The following is an 8,164-nucleotide window of genomic DNA, read 5'->3' as shown; positions in this document are numbered from 1 at the left end:
TTTACTGCAGGACCCAGGTGTTCTATCTGAAACATTGCCTGTTTTATGGATGAGGAAAAAGAGGCAGGCAGACCACTCACAGGCTCTTAAAGCTTCTACCCAGAACTCATACATGCCACCAATTTTGTTAGTCAGAGCAAATCATATGGTGTGGTGGTTTTCTTTCTTCTTTTTTAAATCAGTAATTATGATTTTTTTTAAAGATTTTATTTATTTGACAGAGGGCGCACAAGCAGGAGGAGTGGCAGGCAGAGGGAGAAGCAGGAATCCCAGGACCCTGGGATCATGACCTGAGCTGAAGGCAGACGCTTAACAACTGAGCCACCCAGGCGCCCCTAGAAAGTTTTATCTTTTTATAAAGTCCAGTTTATCATCTTTTTCTTTTATAGTTAGTGCTTTTCTGTCTTCAGAAATCTTTGGCAATATCAAGATTGCAATGTTTCCTTTTAGAATTAGCAATATATATTTTAACTCTCTCTTTAGAAGGAAGCTAACCTTTAAATGGGCCTACAATGTACCAGGCCCTTTCAATACATAATTGGATCTATAATGTGATTGCAGTCTTCTGTATTAATTGAATGTATCAACAATCTTAAATCTCTTTATATGAGATGTGGAGATATATAGGAACAACTGGTCATGTTATAGAAATTATATCTTTGGGGTGCCTGGGTGGCTCAGTCGTTAGGTATCTGCCTTCGGCTCAGGTCACGGGCCCAGGGTCCTGGGATCAAGCCCCGCATCGGGCTCCCTGCTCCGCGGGAGGCCTGCTTCTCCCTCTCCCACTCACCCTGGTGTGTTCCCTCTCTCACTGTGTCTCTCTCTGTCAAGTGAATAAATAAAATCTTTAAAAAAAAAAAAGAAATTTTATCTTTATGTAAATAATGGACCTCATATTGACTACATTTGTGGCTGACAAGTGGAAAACCAAGAACACTGGAGAAGTTGCTCAGGAAGATACAGAGAGAAGCTAGGAAGATAGACAGACAATTATATAAAAAACAAACATATAAACAGAACCCCCAAGCTCTGAAATTACAAATGGGATCTGGGAAGAATGACAGTGATAAAACCTAACCCTCATACAAGGGGTAATCTAGGGATAGTAAACCTCATGTATTGCCAGTGTGACAAGTTGAAAAAGTTCCTACAGACTTGGGTTCTAGGATGAGAGCCTTGAAGACCATACAGCCATAGATGAGCTGACCCCTGGACAGGGCATGCAGAAATACCCTGCTCTCTTATTCCTCTCACTTATTAATACTTGATTTGCCCTGAGTCTGGGTCGGAAAAGTGAAAGGAGGATGAAGAATTCATACCACCAGCATCTCCTCTACCCTTCACTGGGGTTGTGCACAATCTGAGGTCAGAGAGAAATGTGAAAAAAAAATTGGATCCGGTATGCTGATAAACTTACCTTCCCTCCAGGTAGCTCTAAGTTCTTTATATCCTGACTCTACTACTCAATTTTACAAAGAGAGCTACTCCTCTCTTTCCCTATCTCAAGACCTGAATTCCTTCATCCTCATTTCAGGATTTTTTACTAATACCCCTTTCCCTTCTGCCTTAGTCCCAGCATTCACACAAAGTCAGCTTGGAGTAAGCATTGGCCGGTTTATAGACATTGAAAACTCTCTTTCAAGCTCAAGCATGGCTTTGGCTTTGTTTGTTCAAGTTTTTCATAATGGAAATTTATATTGGTTTTCTGGTTATAAAGGAAATAAAGGCTCATGAAAAAGAAACAATGTGGAAATAAAATATGAAAGCCCTCCAGAATTTTATTATGCATATACAAATACACACACACATATTTTTACAGAACTGGCATCATAAGATGCATTCTACTCTATAATTTTTTCCATTAATAAATTGTGGTCTTTCTATGTCAGTACTAACAGATCTTTCTTCTTCTTCTTAGAACAGCATAACAAAGAAGCTATAAAATCTGGAAAAATAGGCAAGTACACATAACTGATTTATTGATATATTACAATATCATATCAATATGATTCAGTGTTTTGTCCTTCATTAGTTTAATGAACTGCGCAAATTACAATGGACATGGTTCATAAAATGCAGTATTTCCATCAATCCCAACATATGCATCTGAAGTGTGTTGCCTCAGTTGATTGTGGCATTGGTTTCATTGTCCCCTCTGTTGTTAAACTAGAAGAGGTAACCAAGAGGGTGACTGTCTGATTTTTTTATAAATCTGTGTTTCTAGACTCTGTGGCCACTCTATATGTCACTGAGTAGGTATATTGTAGTTTATTTAACCAATTGGTTTTTTCTTTTTTTTAAATCAGGCTCTGTGCTGAGCAAGGAGCCTGATGCCGGACTCTATCCCAGGACCTTAGGATCATGACCCGAACTGAACCCAGCCACTTAACTGGCTGAGCCACCCAGGCGTCCCTAACCAAACCTTTTTTTTAAACTCAACAGAAAACATTTAATTGAAAGGAGATATTTAGGGGCACCTGGGTGGCTCAGTCGTTAAGCGTCTGCCTTCGGCTGAGGTCATGGTCCCAGGGTCCTGGGATCGAGTCCCGCGTTGGGCTCCCTGCTCAGCAGGAGGCCTGCTTCTCCCTCTCCTACTCCCCCCTGCTTGTGTTCCTTCTCTAGCTGTGTCTTTCTCTGTGAAATAAATACAATCTTAAAAAAAAAGTAGATATTTAGTTTGCAAAGATAATTTTTAATCATACTTCATTTCATGTGCTCTTATTTTAACTTAATTTTAGGGTTCACTACAACTTTCAATTCAATTCTGAGATTTTTAAAATTGAAGTATAATTAACATACAATGTTATATTAGTTTTAGGTGTACAACATATTGATTCAACAATTCTGTGCATTACTCAATGCTCACCATGATAAGTGTAGTCATCATACAACATTATTACAATGTTATTGACTATATTTCCCATGCTGTACTTTTCATCTCCATGACTTACTTATTTTATAACTAGAAATCTGTACCTCTTAATCCCCTTCACCTATTTTGCCCATCATCCTACCAACCTCCCCTCTGGCAACCACCAGTTTGTTCTCAACACCAAACAAACAAACAAACAAATAATCTGATTAAAAAGTGGGCAGAGGGCCTGAATAAACATTTTTCCAAAGAAGACATACCAATAGCCAACAGACAGATGAAAATATGCTCAACCTCATTAATCATCAGGAAAGTACAAATCACAACCACCATGAGATATCACCTCACCCCAGTCAAAATGGCTAATACCAAAAAGATAAAAAATAACAAATGTTGGCAAGGATGTGGAGAAAAGGGAGCCCTCATGCACTGTTGGTGGGAATGTAAATTGGTGCAATCACTGTGAAAAACAGTATGGAGATTCCTTGTAAAATTAAAAATAGAAATACCATATGATCCAGCAATTCTGCTACTGGGTATTTACCCAAATAAGTGAAAAATACTAATTCAAAAAGATGTATGTGCCCCTATGTTTATTGCAGCATTATTTACAACAGTCAAGAAATGGAAGAAGCCCAAATTTCCATCGATAGATGAATAGATAAAGAAGATATGATGTGTATATAATTCACATAGCATAAAAATTACCACTTTAAGAAAACCAAAGCTGGTGGCATCACAATTCTGGACTTCAAGCTCCATTACAAAGCTGTAATCATCAAGACAGTATGGTACTGGCACAAAAACAGACACATAGATCGATGGAACAGAACAGAGAACCCAGAAATGGATCCTCAACTCTATGGTCAACTAATCTTCGACAAAGCAGGAAAGAATATCCAATGGAAAAAAAGACAGTCTCTTCAACAAATGGTGTTGGGAAAATTGGACAGTCACATGCAGAAGAATGAAAGTGGACCATTTCCTTACACCATATGCAAAAATAGACTCAAAATGGATGAAAGACCTAAATGTGAGACAGGGATCCATCAAAATCCTAGAGGAGAACACAGGCAGCAACCTCTTCGACCTCGGCCACAGCAACTTCTGGCTAGACATGTCTCCAAAGGCAAGGGAAACAAAGGCAAAAATGTGCTATTGGGACTTCATCAAGATAAAAAGCTTTTGCACAGCAAAGGAAACAGTTGACAAAACCAAGAAACAACCTACAGAATTGAAGATATTTGCAAATGTCTTATCAGATAAAGGGCTAGTATCCAAAATCTATAAAGAACTTATGAACTCAACACCCAAAGAACAAATAATCCAGTCAAGAAATAGGCAGAAGACATGAACAGACATTTCTCCAAAGAAGACATCCAAATGGCCAACAGACACATGAAAAAAATGCTCAACATCACTCGGCATCAGGGAAATACAAATCAAAACCTCAATGAGATACCACCTCACACCAGTCAGAATGGCTACGATCAACAAGTCAGGAAATAACAGATGTTGGCGAAGATGTGGAGAAAGGGGAACCCTCCTACATTGTTGGTGGGAATGCAAGCTGGTGCAGCCACTCTGGAAAACAGTATGGAGGTTCCTCAAAAAGTTAAAAATAGAGCTACCCTATGACCTAGCAATTGCACTACTAGGTATATACCACAAAGATACAAATGTAGTGATCCGAAGGGGCACCTGCACCCCAGTGTTTATAGCAGCAATGTCCACAATAGCCAAACTATGGAAAGAGCTCAGATGTCCATCAACAGATGAATGGATAAAGAAGATGTGGTCTATAAATATACAATGGAATATTACTCAGCCATCAAAAAATGAAATCTTGCCATTTGCAAGGACGCGGGTGGAACTAGAGGGTATTATGCTAAGTGAAATAAGTCAATCAGAGAAAGACAATTATCATATGATTTCACTCATATGTGGAATTTAAGAAACAACAGAGGATCACAGGGGAAGGGAAGGAAAAATTAAAACAAGATGTAATCAGAGAGGGAGATAAACCGTAAGAGACTCTTAATCATAGGAAAAAAACTGACGACTGCTGGAGGGGAAGGGGGTGAGGGAATGGGGTAACTGGGGATGGACATTAAGGAGGGCACATGATGTAATAAGCGCTGCGTATTATATAAGACTGATGAATCACTGAACTCTACCTCTGAAACTAATAATACACTATATGTTAATTAATTGAATTTAAATCTTAAAAAGAAACCAGTCTGCTTTCACATAACTTATGTAAAAAATTAACCATTTTAATATTTATATTTCAGTGGTGTTAGTATATTTACTATGTTGTGCAACATAAACCATCTCTGGTTGTTTTATATTTGTTTTTAATGGTTTTTATAATAAAATAAAACACAAATGCAGAACCCCCACACACACACATACTGAGCTTAATGAATTATTATAAAGTGAACTCCTCTTTAACAAGTACCAAGTCAAGAAATAAAACTTTGTTAGTTCCCTTAGAAGCCCTCCTTGTACCTCATGCCAGTCATAAGCACCTTCCTCCTCTCAAAAATAACTACTCTCCAGACTTTTATAGTAGTCGTTTCCTTGCATTTTTATAGTCTTATGACCTGTGTGTGATACTACAGTTTAGTCTTTAAATCTCTTTTAATTTATTTTTCTCATCCCCCTCTTTTCCTTAGAGTTTATCTGTTGAAGAACCTGGTCCATTTGACTTGTAGAATTCCCACACTCTGGATTTTACCACTTTCATATTCAAGGTGCAGTTCAGCATTGTACTGTGTCCTCTGTATTGACTAAAAATTAGCAGCTAGATGCAGAGGCTTGATCAGACTCAGGTTTGACATCTTTGACAAGACTACCCATTATGTGTGGTTGCCTGATTGTCCCTTTTTTTGGTGGTGTTAGCAGCCATTGATGCTCTTTCCCTAGATTCATTAATTCATTGAGGACTAGAAACATGACTTTCTAATCCTTTCTTTTTTATTTATTTTCTGAAATACTTCTGTAAAGAGATGGTTTCAAAAATCTACTATTTACTTACCCAGTGGTACAATTCATAAAGGACAGGCAGGATAAATGCTTGATTCATTTCCTTTATTTGCCAATATTCAAGATAATCAATTGGTTTCCTATCATACTCCAAATTGCCCAGTTTTTTAAAATATCATTATGAGCTCAAGGATTTTAGCATATTTAATCAAGTTTACTCCATTCCATGTATTATTTATAATGACAATCCATTTGTCCCATTTTTGCTCAGTGAGAGCTTAAGTTGTTTCTTAAGGCCTTTTGGCACGACCAGTTGTTGTTGACACCTTTCTTGCCAGATGGTGTAAAAAAATTTTCCAAATTTGCCTCATACTTTTCCAGTCCCAGATCTAGAATCAACTATTTCTCTAGGACATCCTAGTTTCTTTTAGTGGGAAATGGTATTTTAAGAACACAATCAGGGCATTAAGGATTCTTATTACTACTGGGTAGGTCATAGTTTCTAGACCTTCTCTGTGTTAACATCTTCCCTTAGGTTTTGATAATTTCACTGTAATGTATCTAGGTATGGGTTTAGGTTTATTAATATGCTCAGTATCCATTATGCTTCTTATATCTGAGGTTTTTATTTCCTACATCAATTTTGAAAAATGTTTAATTTCATTAGAAACTCCAATCAGTTTTCTAAAATGGTTATATAATTTTGCACTCCCATTCACAATGTACGAGCATTCCAGTGATTCCATATATTCATCAACAATTGATATTATCAGTCTTTTAATTATAGCCAACCTGGCAAGCATGTAGTGGTATCTCATTTTGGTTCTTATTTGCATTACCTAGACGAGGAATGATGTTGAGCACCTTTTCATATATTTGTTGGCCACTTGGATATCTTTTGTGACGTTTTCAGACTTCGCTTAGTTTTTTAACTGGGTTGTTCTCTCTCTCTTTTTTTTATAGATTATTAGGAATTCTTTATATTATCATTATCAGAAGTTCAGAAATAACAGAAGTAAAACCAGTGAAACACTGAAGTAGTAAATAGTTAAAGTTTATTGTGCATATACCAAAAACACAGTTGGCAAACCAAGAGCACTGAAACCAAAGCATGGAATGAAGCTCAGGGGTATATAATGTAGCTTATATAGTGAGAAAGCAATGACTGTTTATTCTTCACAGTGACTGGTTATAATATTAGAATTTTTTTAAGTGATAGTGAATTGGTTAGTAGTTACCTCATATCCATCTTGACAAACAGTTTAAGTTTTGCTTAGATTTCCCAAGGCATAAGCAAGAAATGACCCAGGTCATGTTAATCTTGTAAAATAAGCTAAATTAAGCTTTGTGGTATGACTAAACTGGTTTTGTCTGCTCAGAGAATTTTCAAGGCTGGCCTCCTATTGGTTTTTTGGTTTTAAAAAAATTTTTTTAAAGATTTAATTGCTGTATTTCACCTAATATTTCAGAATCCATAAAACTGAGTAACCCACAAAGTAGGATGTTTCATATGATCATTATTTTTTGCCCATTTGCTGTTTTTTTTCTTTAAAAGTCTTAAAAAATAGGGGCACCTGGGTGGCTCAGTCATTAAGCGTCTGCCTTTGGCTCAGGTCATGGTCCCAGGGTCCTGGGATCGAGCCCCGCATCGGGCTCCCTGCTCAGCGGGGAGTCTGCTTCTCCCTCTCCCACTCTCCCTGCTTGTGTTTCTGCTCTTGCTAACTCTCTCTTTCTTTCTGTAAAATAAATAAATAAAATCTTTTTTAAAAAAAAGTCTTAAAAAATATATGGAATGCTTCATGAATTTGCATGTCACCCTTGTGCAGGGACTATGCTAATCTTCTCTGTATTGTTCCAATTTTAGTATATATGCTGCCGAAGCAAGCACTGGTCTCCCTTTGTTTTTGATTTTACCACATTTTCTGGATACAAGTCATTTAACAGATGTATGTTTTGGAAATATTTTTTTTCCCAATCTGTGGCTTGCCTTTTCACTTATTTAATGGTGTCTGTTGATAAGCTCATTCGACTGACTCCTGCTTATTGTGGAATATTTTATTGCACATTTTGTAATTTTTAAGAGCTCATCTTTGGCAGGGCTTTCTTTATCTGTGTGGATTTTGTGTGATCTAAGTTGAGATTGTCCTCTCTGGAGAGGTTTAGTATTTGCTCTTGTCAAATGCCTCAATATAGGACCAGTTTTTTACCTTAATGTTTTGGCTTTAAGGTCCTAAAAACATGTAGTTAGGGTAAATGTGATTCTCAAACCCAACTGAGGGTGGGCCTATTGTTGCAAATTCTTGA

General features: G+C 37.2%; 1 non-coding gene across 1 annotated transcript; it reads right to left on the bottom strand.

The window, feature by feature from the left end:
* Positions 1–7,641: 7,641 nt before the first annotated feature.
* On the bottom strand, positions 7,642–7,748 carry LOC116642097. The gene has a single exon (XR_004301287.1). It is a non-coding gene; the product is annotated as a U6 spliceosomal RNA (small nuclear RNA).
* Between the last annotated feature and the right edge of the window lie 416 nt (positions 7,749–8,164).

This window comes from Phoca vitulina, unplaced genomic scaffold, assembly GCF_004348235.1.
Source record: "Phoca vitulina isolate PV1807 unplaced genomic scaffold, GSC_HSeal_1.0 scaffold22, whole genome shotgun sequence".
Taxonomy (NCBI): Eukaryota; Metazoa; Chordata; class Mammalia; order Carnivora; family Phocidae; genus Phoca; species Phoca vitulina.
The sequence above is the reverse complement of the archived record's forward strand: the minus strand, read 5'-3'. Positions and strand labels throughout refer to the sequence as shown.